This window comes from Coptis chinensis, chromosome 5 (assembly GCF_015680905.1).
Source record: "Coptis chinensis isolate HL-2020 chromosome 5, ASM1568090v1, whole genome shotgun sequence".
In the NCBI taxonomy this organism is placed as follows: Eukaryota; Viridiplantae; Streptophyta; class Magnoliopsida; order Ranunculales; family Ranunculaceae; genus Coptis; species Coptis chinensis.
The window spans coordinates 71,264,898-71,277,973 of record NC_141460.1 but is presented as its reverse complement, the minus strand read 5'-3'; the positions used below and the strand labels follow the sequence as shown (position 1 = coordinate 71,277,973).

Here is a 13,076-nt window from a genome sequence, read left to right as displayed (position 1 = left end):
AAATAAAACCAATTTACAACATAAAATGCAATTTGATCCACTAAAACCAGTTTAACATAGTTGATCTAATTATTTCAAAACAAACCAAATCAATTCTAATATCCAAATTGGCTCAAATTTTTTTTTTTAAAAAGTAAAGGCTAATATAAATTTTGACTTGGAACTAGTAGAGAAGAATGATTCGCTCATGCTCTTAAAATTGCAAGCTCTTCTAAAATTTGGTTGAGCTAGATGGAAGGTCTTTTAACATAAATGGTGGTGGAGCTTCTAATTGTGTGTGAGTGTGTGTGGCATTTCATTGGTAAATGTTTCAAAAAATATTTAATTCATTAACTAATTATTTCAAACGTTATGAAAAGAGTTAAAGACCCCTCAATTTCATCTAACTTCTTCCAAAAATTAATATCAGTTGATAACCTTACACCTTCCATACGAAATGCATGTGGACGGGTGACTTTATTTCTAGAAATATCCTTGCACGTACCTTCATTGAAATAACTAAACTTTTTGTTGTGATATGGGTATGGCTTTTTTGACGTACTCTTAAGCCTTTTGAGTTGCTCAATTATTCATTTTACAAGCCAGATACAACACCCCACCCCACCCCACCCATATATATAATAAAAATAATACTAATAATATATTTAAAAGAATAAAAATAAAATAAAAGCGAGTCTAATGGTTAGTTTTTTCATCAAAATGTATGCAATTTGAAGGGATGGATTCTTATCACGTGTTTTTATTTTATTTTCATCTTTTTCCATCAAAATATACGAAATTCGGTATGTAATCATATGTCCGTATCCGTTTGATTCATGTTTTTAAGTGGAATTTCAACGGTACTGTTTTTGAAATTGAAATTTATGTCATTAGTTCCCTTGGAGAAATTGTGTTTGTAGCGTGATTATAGTTCAATTTGTTTTTTGATACTGATTTAGTGTCTTTCGTATTTGGAGAATCCTGGCCAGGTATTGGAGTATATCCTTATGACATCAATGTCTGTTGCAACTTGCAATTGGAGCTGAACTATAGAGGAAATCTACTGTATTTGTGTGTCTGGATTAAGTAACACCTTAGTTCTTTACATGTTGCTTGAAACTTATATAGGGTCGTCTTCAACTTTGGTAATCCATTGGAAGGCTTACCAACTATTTAGAAGTGGCTACGGATCAACCTTTACGATGAAGTGGCCATGTATCAATTGTATTTGTTTGTAATACAATGATAGGATGTCCATTGTAGCAATCAATTACAGTTAATGTGTGTTCTAATCAACATTCGAAGTCTCTATTAGATTGGTTTTTCCAACTGTATAATATAGCCAATTATTGTGTTCATCCTTGAAGAATTTTGTTACTTCAAAAAATATTCATATTAACAACATTTAAGCAAGGGTGGTTGAATACATAGTATAAAAGCGGCACACTAAAGAAGCTCCAATATCAGTGCATGGCATTGGTGAGAAACAAATGAATTTCATTGTATTCAATACTATTTGTTTTTCTACCACAAATGCAAAACAAAACTCAAAGATATCTCTCTCTCCCAATCACTCGGTTGGTATTTTGTCTCTACTCAGTGTGCATTTTTTGTTTGGTCATTTGCTGAGAAGTGAATTGTGAATTGTGAATTGGGGTTCATTTGATTTAGTTTGTTTCATTGAATTCTAAATCCAAGATACATCACCACTTTCAAAGGTAACCTTTGTCCTCTTACTTTCAAGGAAGTTTTTGATTTCCTTAAGGTTTCTAAAAACTAATGGAATTGGAATATGCAATTCAAGTTAATGTTATGCCTGAATTATTATTTTATTTCTATGTGTGCAGGAAAGCCATTTAATGCTTAAGATGTTGCAATACTTTCAGGCTTTTTGCAAATATGATGTGTTTGTGTGTGCAATGAATCCCCAAGTAAAGGATGTTGCTATTGAAGATTACTTGAAAGCTTGAAGCCAGCAGACGTGCAAGCGACAAGCATTATGGACATGCAGGCCGGTTAAGGGTGAGATGAAGAACATGAAGCTGGGAAATGGTTGATGTCAAGAAACCACAAGCTTTTATGGATAGTTGAAACATCAAGTGAAGATGCAAACCATTGCAAGACGTCAAACTGGTGAAATTTGATTTGTCATACCGATGATTCCAATCATTCTCTATTTCCATTTTTCGACTATTATTTCTTACTTTCTTACATTGTTTGTCATATTGGCATTTTTATTTATTCACCTGTAGATAGATGAACACCACTAAACTCCACTAGAATGCTTTGTAGATCCCCGTTTTGTGCTGATTAATTGTGTATTTGTGAGTATTCTATTCTTTGATTATTATCACAAGAATACAGGTTACTGCAACTAAACTACAAAGACAATGTCTTACTAACATCATTGTTTTTACAAGCTTCAAATCACATTTGATTGTTTCAGTAACCATTGATTAACTCTTTTGAAGTTTTACACTGTGAATGTGGGTTGCTTTTACTTTGTTCCGCCTATTTGTGTTTTGTTTTGCTAAATGCACTAAATTTGTAGCTAAGGTTAAATGGCTAGATTGATGCATTATCACTTTTACAAATAGTAACTGACTAAAAAAAATTGAAAGGGGAGTCTCGAGATCTCATCTTCTCAGGCTTTTCTTTTCTTTAGCAGTGCAACTATTTTGCTAACTTCACAGCATTCATAGAATGTTAGTACTCGAGATCCGATGGGTATGGGGGTGTGGCTCATAATTATTTCCAAAGGTAATTACGTTATCTAATCAGCTACGCAGAAGCACATGTATTTACTAGCGATACCGATTCAAAATAAAATGTCTAAAAATTCCCACGTATGCCACACATCTGAAAATATTAGAGTGTACCAAAATTAATGTAACAAACATGCACCTAATATTAAACCGTCCACGGCACGGGTAATACATAGTCTATATAACAAAAAAGGGTGGAGTGGGTTGACAAATTCCACCTTATAAGGTGATACTTGGTCATGTCACCCCCTAACCATAACCACTAAAATGTTTTTCTGGGATGAGTTAACAAGTTTTTTTGGGGTGAGTTTAAAAGTTTTTCTCACCTCACCCACCCCACACAAAAAAAGCCTGGACTGTTTTTGGGCTGAACTTTTATGGGCTGTTGGGCTCTGGAAACATGAGTAGGGGAGGGGGCGGATGCGCGATCGGGGCACCGGGCGGTGGCGATATCTGCATCTTTATCGATACGGATCTTGCCAGATATCTGTGCCGTATGGTACGGGCAAATACTAGGTGACTAGGCAAAACTAGATGGCAACTAATGGTAAGGTGCAAAACTTGTTATCGAAGCTGCACATATCACTGGAGTGTTTTATAAATGTGCACTTGACTTCTTATTTACTTTTAGTGCTGAGGTTGTCTACCCCGAGGATGTTCTCAGAGGGATGAGGTCCGCGACTGTTGGATGTGTGATCCAACAGTCTAGAAATACAACATCTTCTCATCTTCTCTCTCATCCTTTTTGTTTGTTGGATGTGTGACCCAACAATCAAGAAATACAACATCTTCTCATCTTCTCTCTCATCCTTTTTGTTCTTGATTTTCAGACCATTGGATCACACATCCAATGGTCGGCGGACCCTCATCCCTATGAGGATATCCTCGGGGTAGCTGGAGCCTTGCTATTATTGTGAGGATCTCCCTCAGTGTAAGCTTGTTGGCTCTTGTTTGACTTGTACCTCTTCCTCTTTACTTATAATTTGAATTCTATTTACTAATTTTTTTAAAAGGCAGGATCCTTCTCATATTTAAGGCTTACATTTAAAACCTTCTTATGAGTGATGGTTCTAACTTCTAACTTTGCTAGTTTTTGGAGTTTATTCTTGTGTAATCACACGTTTAATATTGTGTACCAATAAAGTATCTAAGGAATTGGTCTTCTGGGCCAAAATCACTCTCAAGGACACCATTTTTTCGAAAATAACCCGAAAACCTAATTTTGAGTGAAAATAACATTTAAGGACAAATAACCCGAATTTAAAATTAATATCTTCTGATTTTACCATTTTTGTCAGTTTGGTATTGTTCATACCTCCTCATGCTTGTTCATACCCCAAATAAGTGAACATATATACCTAATACATTATATTGAGGTATAAACAGAGATTGTTCGTAGCTTATGTTGAGATATGAACAGTAATTGTCATACCCCAAATATATATGAACATACTCTAATAGATGTTCTTACTGACCATACATTATGTTGAGGTATAAACAGTGATTGATCATACCCCAAATATGTATATGAGCAATGATTGTTCATACTCCAATAGGTGTTCATATTAATTATACATTATGTTGAGGTATGAACAGTACTTTTTCATATCCCAAATAGGTAAGAACAATGATTGTTCATACTCTAATAGGTGTTCTTACTGATCATACATTATGTTGAGGTATGAACAGTGATTATTCATATCCCAATTAGGTATGAACAATGATTGTTCATATTCCAATAGGTGTTTTCTTATTGATCATACATTATGTTGAGATATGAACAGTGATCGTTCGTAGCTCATGTTGAGGTATGAACATTGATCATTCATACCCCAAATAGGTATGAAACTCCAATAGGTGTTCTCACTAATTATACATTATGTTGAGGTGTGAACAAGGATTGTTCATAGCTTATGTTGAGGTGTGAACAATCATTGTTCATACTACATATGTCGGGTCATTTTGGTTGGGCCGGGCCATTTTTTTATTATTTCATGTCAAGGGTAAACTTGACTTTTTACCACCCGGGCCGTTTTTAATTTTGTGTCAGGAGTATATTTGTCCTAAAATCTACCTAGTCCTTATGAGTGAGTATAAAAAAAAATGTGGGTTTGAGAGTAATTTTTTCTTCATTTTTGTCTTTGAGAGTTACTCTCAGTAAAATCTCTAGTTGCATTTAAAGTTTTAAAGTTTAAACACACCAAAATTTTCACATGAACTAATTTTGGGTATTTTTTAGGTTCATAATTATCAACAAAATTTTTATATCTTCCTTTACCCTCGAAAAAGGAGATGCCAAATTGCCAATATCCTTGCCAATATAGCAACACAAAAATAAGAGAATTTTCTCCCAAAGACCCCAAACACACAAGAAGCAAGCTAAAAATTATTGGGCTTGTTCTCAATCTTTTTCATTGTGGGGGTATCTATATGCAAGGACCAAAATATCGAATTCGAGCAATATATCGTGCACCCAAAAACCGAGATATATCGGAGATATATCAATATATCGGTGGATATATATTCTTTTGTTGACAGGTTAAAATTTGTTTTGTATGTCGATATATCAAAAATATCGTCGATTATATAAAAAATATCGTTGATATATTAATAAAAATCAGTCAAAATTGGTCAAAGTCAACAATTTATATCGGATATATCATATATATTAGTCGATATATATAGATATATTGGAAATTGCGATATATATCGGCAAAAAAATATTCAATATTCAGTGGAGATATATCGAATATTTCCATCTCATGTACCCAAAAAACGAGATATATCGACAATATTTCGGAAATCTTGACGATATTTTGGGCCTTGTCTATATGCAAGTTATTGGGGGAAAGCCTAGACCGAGCTTGTATTCACCATTTTTTTTTATAGTAAAAAAAAAAAACAATATCGAGCCTAAGAGCATCATCAACGCACTGCTAAAAACCATTTATAATGTGATAAATAGAATTTTTTTTTGGCAATTCCGTTCACCAACGCGTTGCCAAACACCCGTTTCCATCTCAACAATTGTTAAATTCTCAACCAAAATACTCAAAAATTTAGCAGCCACTGGTACAGGACAACTTTACCCATCCAAATGTTGGACGGGTCAAGTTTTTCTGTCCAAAATGTTTTCATTTTTTTTATTAAAAAATTAAAACAGCTCGATTTTGTACCATTGGGCCCATGATGTTGGATGGGTCAAGTTTTGTCGTCCAGAACTTTTTCAAATTTTTTTAATAAAAAATTAAAACGGTTGGAATTTTTTGGGCCCAACGGATATATTTAGATATGTTGGACTTGTAGCCTATATATATGCATTGGTGCCTTACTCAATTTTGACTAATTCACTCATCTTTCTTCTTTCAGTTTTCAACAAAATGTCTTCACAAAATATGGAGCGTCATCCTCGTCCGAGACATAGTTTGCATTTCATCCCTGCTGAAGATGAATTATTGTGTCGAGCACATATGGTTGCAATTGCTGGAATGGAGCGTGCTGTTCTATTGTCAAATTATGGACCTAGACGACTTCTTTGGGATAGAACTTCTGAAATATTCAGACACAATGACAATCATGGAAATAGAACATGTCAAGTCTTATTGGACCAATTTTTGAGGATTTGTAAGAATTGTAATAAATATCTTAAATTGGAGCGTGCACGTAAGATCGTTGGTGCTTTCAGTAGCGATGAAGAGTGAAAAACTGCGACAAAACGTATGTTTCTAGAAACTAAGGGAGTAGAATTATATTTGTTCATGAACATTGTTTGGAAATTCTTGGGGATGTAGTCGAGTGGTATTAGTAGATGTTTTAGCATTGCAATTTATTTAAGTTTTATTTTGTAATATGTTTTTATCGTTTAAGTGTATGTTTTTGTATGATAGATAATGATATTTGAGTGATAATCATCAACATTACACTTTAGAAGTTTTTGCATAATAACGTAATAATATATTGACGTATAATAATACAATGACGTATAAAAATATAATAATTGTTGGGTGTTATCCCTCACATGAGGAAGATTGGAGAAACCAAGAAGCTGCTGTTTTTTGGTCGTATGTGGTATTGTTCGTTTGAAGATGTGAAGGGGCGGGTTGCGCTTAGATTTGCCTTGACCAGAGCGTGCCCCATGCCCTTACCTGAAAAAAGAAGATTGCTTTTTTTTTTTTCTGCTTTTCGCAAAACAAGTCTATTGGAAGTTGAGCGCGCCTCGAGCTCGAGTTGGCTTTGCCATGAGCACGCCCACGCTCTTGCCTGTACATACCGAGTTCCAATTTTTTGCCATAAAATCGAGATCACGTTTTTACACTGAAATTTCACCACCAATATAAATAGAAGAGTTCGGGTTTTGAGAAACCAAGTCTTGAATAGAAACCCAATTTTGAGAGCATAAAAAAACCAAGTAATAATATAATGACGTATAATGCATAACAAAAATTTGGACATAGCCTCCTTTGTTTAATCAACATAATTCATATACCTAAACATGTTAAAAACAACAACAACAACAAACCAATATAATTATTACAAAATATCTACGTGTCATTAACACTATGGAGCACTGCCTTGACTGCTATGGTAATTTCCTCTCCGTCCTCGCCCTCTCCCTCTCTTAGGAGCATTGCCTTGCTGCATGATCACGGTAGCTACTCTCTGAAACATCAACACAATGTATGTAATTTAATTAAAATCTAAAATTTGAGTTATAAAATAAATATTTGAAAATGTAAAACATATAATTAATCAAATTACCAAGGCTTCCACTTGGTTTGTTAAATCTGCCATCGTCTGGTCACGTTCATGAAGTTGTTGCTCAGCGTGTGCTCTTTCAGCTCGTTCATGGTCTAAATACCCATAGTATTGTTGAGTTTGGTCAATTAAACCAACTCGGAGCCCCTGGTTGAGTAAGATTTCATTTGCTAAGCGACCATGCAATGTTTCCTGCATTGTGTCAATATTTCCCAGTCAAAATCATCCAACTTATCAAGGTCTACGAAAGACACTAACCATTATGGGATTGGGCTGCCTATCCGGACACAAGACTCTCCATTATGGGATATTGCACCTTCCTTGGACACGCACCCATTTCTTGGCGTACAAAGAAACAACAAACGGTATCACGTTCTTTCACCGAAGCAGAAATCGCCTCCATGGCGTGAGCTACTTCTGAAATTGTATGGTTGCGCACACTTCTTCATGACTTGGGAGTAACTCAAACCAAGCCCACCTTATTATTTTGTGATAACCAAGCTGCCCTTCATATTTCTTCTAACCCTGTGTTCCATGAGATAACAAAACGCATTGAAATTGATTGTCATTTCATTCGCAACAGGATCACAAATGGTACCATCAAAACGTCATATGTTTCAACGGGTTCACAACCTGCTGACTTATTTACTAAGCCTCTCGGGAAGACACTTCTGAAATCCTTTCTTGTCAAGTTGGGTGTTCTTGATATTCACATGCAACTTTAGGGGGAGTATTACTTCACATAATTCACATCAGTCCCACTGATTTGGGTCTATCTAATCTTGTCAACTGTTATCCTAATAGCACATGTTACATCTATGTGTTTGACACCAGTGTTAGTTGTTTTATCTTATTCCTAGGATTAAGGAATTCAATTTTATAGGTTGTATTTATATGCACAGATATCTAATGAGAAAATAATCTATTTCCGATTCTCAAATATCTTTATCTCTATTAGTAGTATCTATTATAACTAACTAGCTTGGACTCTTAAATTCATCCGGATATTTTTCTTACGCATAATACTTCTAAATGAATAATTAAATTAAAACACCCAAATACTATTTAGAAGGACTACTTAGTCATTTTTGCTCTTTGTAAATTTATGGTACCCATTGTGTCTTTAAATTGAAGTATTTCTTAACACTTTTGAATGGGAGTATGTTAGTGGTAAATCAAAATCCCAAATCCACGCACCATTTTTGAATGGTACGCACCATAAATACCGACTTTAATTAGAAAACCCTTTGTCTTCCTAAACCCCCGGACTTTAATTGTTTCAACAAATCAATGGTCTTTTGACTCTTCTCTCGCCATCTACCACCCAAACTCTCTCTCTCTTATCGCCTGCTTCATCAAGACCGTCGCATTGCAGGTATGTCTATTTTGTTCTGCCTTTCTCCTTTATCAAAGTATAAAATTTATTGAAGAAACAATATTTTTAAGCCTATGTGTTTGATAAAAGTATATATTCAAATGTGTCATCAGAGTTTCTGTTTGATTAAGTCACACACCTTCATTTTCTAATTTGAGGTCAATCTGTTCTACGATAGACACGAAATGACACCTTCAATTTGCCTCTTTTCCTCTATTTATGTAGATATCATTGGAATTTGAAATGATGTAGTCACTGCAAACGTATTATGTTCTTATATTTTTGTGTTTTAAATTTGTTGGGTACTCGATACATATTGGTTCTTCAGCGAACTATATTATATATACATATGCATTCTTTTAAGAAATGCTAATTATGAATTTCTAACTTGAGTTTCAATGTTCTGTACATTAGTTCCAAATTGGCATTTTCTCTCTGTTTGCCTTCTCTTCTCAGGCCTTTCTGGTTGACAACTATGGCATCACCAGTAATTTAATTTATTTATTTATTTTTATTTCTCCTTCATTTGTTTGTTAGAATGAATTGAGAAGTTTCTTTGAGAGATTGAGCTCTCTTCATACTTTTTGAGAGAGCAAGTGTTACGATTTAACTTCCTTTCAAGGGTCATGTAGACTTATGTGAATTGGACCTAATATGTTTCTTTTCTGTAAAAAGTACAGCTTAGTCTCCTTAGAAGTTGGGACTATCAAATCATCTAACTATTACAAGTTTCTGTACACGATTGATCTCAATTTCAGCTCCAATTTGCAATATGGAATTTTTTTTGGCACAGGCGGTAAATGTGTTTGATAAATATTGGTTATAACTATACATGGATAATTCTTGCATATTTTAAACTTCGTCTCTGGTATCATTGTTAATCTTTATACCTTTTTTTATGTTGATGTCAAAACTTTCCATCTAAATCTACTTCACTTGACGCAAGTTTTTTATTGATAACCTCACCTGAGGCAAGTGAGCCTATTTAACAATGAAAGTATATGTGCCATTTCTTCATAAAACATTGTTATAATACTGAGTGTTGTGTCAAGTATCTCCCTAGGTTTATGTCTATATCTGTTAGTCTCAAAGAATTATAATTTTTTCTTTCCAGCTTGCAGAAAAGGATTTGAAAGAAAATCAATGCCGTCAAAGCTTCTTAAGAGAAGCTTATCTGGACTCTGGATATTGAATTATTGCACGGTAATCAACAACTTGATGCTAATTGCGATTATGTCAATGAAATGCAGTCAAATGGAGTTGTTGACTTAATTTTTGTCCATATATTCTTCTATCATCAAGGCAAGCTCCAATTGGTAATGAATTTACTGCCTATGCCTATTGCATTCACCTGTTGAATTGAAGCCTCGGTTTTCCTATGTCTAAGTACATACTCGCGCGTGCACATACGCACACTCACACACACTATTCTTTATGATTTAACTGTCAATGTTCCCTTTATAGTCACTTGAGGACTATTAATATTATTTGTTAGCGAATGAAAAATATGAGGTAAATATATTTGTTAAGAAAGATCACACATACATAGGAGGCTTTCCATAAGATCTAGCTCAGCTGCTCAAGATAGGAATAATCACATGGTTAAACAAGATAGTGTCATATATCATAATCACTGAAGCTAAGGGGTTCTTCCATAGATAACTGTCAACGCTCCACCACCTTTGTTAATCAGAAGCTGCACTTAATTTTAGTTGAAAAAAGACATCTTATACACTTGGCTTTCCTACCAATTTTTGTCTCTAATTGTGTTGGAACTTCATTAGTGTTTAGCTGCTGTCAACTGTCTCATTTTAACCGCGCTACCCAGTTGATTGAAACGAGATTTGTTTAGCTGTATAGAAACTTGTATTATTGTCAATTTAGTTGAGAGGTTCTACGTGGCTAAAATTAAATCTGAAGAGAGCTCAGTGAAGGTGCTTACGAGAGATAATTTGAGAAAACTTTCAAGTAGATGCCATACCTTCAATGAGAAGTCATAATGAAGTATGAGTGCAAATGGTAAGCCCATCCTATTGTCAAAATGAAAAATGTTGCATCGTCATAAATGCCAATTTAGAGATGCAATTATGAATTTGATGGTGGACTTGTATTTTGCTCATTGCTTTATCCATTCTGGTAGTGGACTTGTAATTTTGCTCATTGTTTTCTCTATTTTCAGATTAGGAAAATTGTCCTTTTGTGGAAGCGGAGGCACGGCTAGCCATTGTCAATGGGAAGAGACTGCAATTATGTACAAAACATCCAAGCTAAGTAACAAAACATTTCTCTTTACCCATCCAATAGTTTTTCTGAATAAACCAATGTTTTCTCTATTTGGTACACTGAAACAAGACATGGAAATAATATAAGGAGTTTTTCCCTGACATAGTTATAGCTATGTTTTTGTTTATCAAAACTTGTGTGTTTTTGTTCGATAATATTAGGTTTCTGTTTTCGGAATTCCAAAACCATTTACTACGAATAAGCAGAATTGCTATTTTCCTTAGACGGTCTATTTTATATATCTTATGGAAACCTTTCTAACATAAGGTAAGTATAATATTGAACCTTTCATCTGAATAGTGGAGTAGCTGTACAGGTTCCCTTTCTTAATGTAAATACGCTTTGGTTGTCACTAATTTCGCTCACCTTATTGGTATTTGGTTTTGTAGAACAAGGAATATCTTCGGGAAATATTTGAAGTACTCATGCCAATCACGTGGTGGTTAAGATTTGTTTTAGGTACAATTCGTATGCTATTATGTAAATGGACTTATTCTAGCACTAATGAAGGTTGACCATCTATGAATTTCTCACTCTCTTTTCTTTTCTTTTCCCCAGGATTCCTCTGTTTGGTGAATTCACATGCCAGAATACTGTCATGGCAGAACATTTGTTTGGCAGTTGAGGTTTAGTAAATACGATATTACTTCTGAGGTGGCCTTCGTTGCTCTATGTGAAAGGTATGTTTGTATGCTATTTTATCTTAGCTATAGACTGTGGTTTTCATTGGAGTTGCTTAATTTTCATTGGAGTTGTTGTTTACATACGATATCCTTGCGTGAATTTGAAATTATAGTGTGTGGGTTTTGGTTTTTTTTTTTTTTTTGTCAGGTATGGTTTTGCTGATGAATTATTAATTAGCTATAAACCCCAACCACTTTAGTCTCACAAAGGTTTTCTTCTCTCTTTCCCTAGCTTGGTTGTTGGATTTGTTTTTCGTCAAGGTTTTTTGAGATTTGGAAGTTGGAGAACCATAATGATTCAAGCACGTGAATTGGTATTGAGAAGTATGGGCGGAGCAACCGGGAAAAATCGATGAGTATTGGTCAAGGGTTTGAATTTTCCATGCAAATTATTGACGGTTTTCGTTGGTATTGTTGCTTGGATATTCTAAAGAAAGGTCTTTGAATAGTAATAGTAGTGGAAATGGTATACAATACTAAGTAATCCAATTTGTAGAGTGATTTTTTGTATTTGGTTTACCTTTTTAATTGGGTTTTTTGTATAGAGTGTTGTAGTTTAGTTTTATATTTTATGAAATCACCATTATTGGGTATAGTATTACTTCGCCATCGGTTTAATCACTATTATGGAATAATATTTATTAATTTTTAATATTGGATTTTATAAGTCACCACTTATGCTAATAATATACTAAGCTTAGTGCTTTATTTTTGGAATGGGATTTGGAGCAGGGTATGATTTCCCGTTAACTTAAGATACACATGTAGTGACGAGAAAATGTTGATTGGTGATAGATTCATTCAATAGGGAACTGCAGTATTTGATGATGTGGCCTTCCATGACGACCTTAGCTATGGGAAAGACTTACCCGATTTTCACTATGGGTGATGAAATCATTTAGATGATCTCGATTATTTTTATTTTAGATGCAATTTCAGATTTACAGTCAAATATTCTGTGTGTAATCTTATTCTAATGTAAACAAATTTGTCTGCACTTTTTTTAGTAAATTTCGGTTTCAATAATACTTTTGCAGGTTGTTGTTTCGCATTTTATTGGGAGAGCCGAACCTATGAGAATACAAATAACAAGTTATTGTTATCCGTGCAAGGACGAAGAGAGATGGTGTGCAGCTTTAAGGTAACAAGATCATTTGTTTATCCAATAATAGATTGATTAGTGTTTTTTTTTTTTTTTTCTCTTGAGAATATTATCACCAACCTACAAACACCAGT

General features: G+C 34.3%; 1 long non-coding RNA gene across 16 annotated transcripts in view; it reads left to right on the top strand.

The window, feature by feature from the left end:
• Positions 1-8,622: 8,622 nt before the first annotated feature.
• The window catches only part of LOC147498696 (uncharacterized), a 37,754-nt gene continuing 33,300 nt past the window's right edge, over positions 8,623-13,076 (top strand). For 4 of the 16 annotated variants that reach the window (XR_015195560.1, XR_015195563.1, XR_015195561.1 and 1 more), the window contains exons 1-5: positions 8,634-8,874; positions 9,989-10,077; positions 11,054-11,616; positions 11,716-11,837; positions 12,878-12,981. This is a non-coding gene — a long non-coding RNA (uncharacterized LOC147498696). Of the gene's footprint in view, positions 8,875-9,988; positions 10,078-11,053; positions 11,617-11,715; positions 11,838-11,988; positions 12,051-12,072; positions 12,307-12,877; positions 12,982-13,076 lie in introns of all 16 variants that reach the window. The other 12 variants (XR_015195559.1, XR_015195572.1, XR_015195566.1 and 9 more) reach the window with 7 other exon arrangements.